Source organism: Gossypium hirsutum, chromosome D05, assembly GCF_007990345.1.
Source record: "Gossypium hirsutum isolate 1008001.06 chromosome D05, Gossypium_hirsutum_v2.1, whole genome shotgun sequence".
Taxonomy (NCBI): Eukaryota; Viridiplantae; Streptophyta; class Magnoliopsida; order Malvales; family Malvaceae; genus Gossypium; species Gossypium hirsutum.
Window position 1 is genome coordinate 11,305,533 of NC_053441.1, and position 1,864 is coordinate 11,307,396.

Consider the following 1,864-nt stretch of genomic DNA (forward strand, 5'->3'; position numbering starts at 1 on the left):
TTTATCTAACTAAACTTATTAGTAAATTAATTTTTTATTTATAAATGTGCTCAATCTTATGAATAATAAAAAAATTATTTAAAATTGTAAATTCAATAATATAAACAACCGTTCAAAAGTTTCTTAAATCTCTTGTTTATATATATTAATTATAAATTATAAATAAATAAACAGTTGAAATATGTTTTTAGTCCCTGTACTTGTATGTAATTTAAGATTTAGTCCTTGTATTTTAAAAGTTAAAAAAAATTCAATCTTCCTATTTTTTCAATTTAAAAATATTGGTCCAATCATTATAGTTGTTAGTAGTTTTTATTAGAATTTATCAACTTATCATATTTATTTTCTGTCAGAAGCATAATTAAAAATTTAAGTTGACAAAATCTCATAGAATTATCCATAGTTCTTTCTCAACTCATAAATAGAAAGACAATGCACTTCGGCACACTCGAACTCACGTTTTCTTGCATTGGCAATAATACCCATGTCAATCAAATTAAGACTCAATCGATAAAACTACTTATGATTTTAATAACTAAACACTTAATTTTTAACCTTTTAAATATAGAAATTAAATCTTAAAATATATACGATTTTATCATTTAATTACATATAAAAAGACCTTTTGGGTTCCAGTTTCATTTAAACTTTTTAGGCATATCATCCAGGGAATGGAAAGGAAGGGCAAGAAAGAAAAAAGAAAGGATAAGACTAGACATGTTCCAAGATTTGATCAGGTTTGAACAACTCTCAGCCTTAATTGAAAATAAATTTTTATACTTTGAATTATATATTATTAATAAAACATTTTAAATGATAAAATAAACCTTTTGAAATTCAACAGACCAAATCAGAAAAGAAAAAAAATCTTAAAAAGTAAATTATAATGATTATGCCGACGACAACCAGAAGAAGAAAGGAAAGTGTTTCTAAATTATGTATTTTATTTTCATATTAGCTACATACTTTGTACCAATATGGAGAACAAGTGGAAAATGGTTGGATTGTTTATAAAAGGAAAGGAAGAGGGTGAGAAAAGGGAAGGAACGTTTGTCGTCACTGTGACTGAAAATGGGAGGACCATGGGGCCGGTCTTCTTAAGAGTCCAATGGAAAATTTGAAAACTAACGTCAACTCATGCCTGCCTGCCTATTAATTATAACCTGCTCTTTCTGCTTTGATAATTGAATGAATGACCATTGAAACTGTGTAGGCTCTGAGGACGTCTTTTTTTTTTTCTTGCATCAGAATCCTCTTCTTTCACCAAACTAGAAACTGCGAATTCGCTACCGGATTTGTATTTTCTGCCTTTAGAAATTTGGATTTTTTTTTCCGATTACAATGAATAAATGTATTTATAATTAAGTTGAATTAGAAAAAAAAATACAATCATAATGAATCATTACACACTAATAAATGTAGATATATTACATTCCCTAAAATGAAACATATAATTTAAATTTTGAAAACAATATTATTAAAAATTGTTGGAAGGAGTAACACGAATCTCAAAAATATTAATTTTTAGTAAACTTTAAAATGAATATGAAGTGTAGTTTAATTAAAAAAAATCAATCGCACTTAATTTGAATATTCCTCACTTAGAGATTAAATTGAATAAATGGTGATGTATAAGTTATCATGATACAATATTATCCTGGGTAAAAATGTATTTCTCTTATACAATATTGAAAATGGAGTGGGGTAAAAGTCACCACCATTTTACACAAATAAACCCCCCCCTGAAATAATGTAATTATTTAAACCATTAATAAGATTAAAGGCATAAAATTTTAATAAATTGGTTTGACACGTTGAACATGAAACGACAGACACCTAATTTGATTTGGATAAGAGTTAGGGT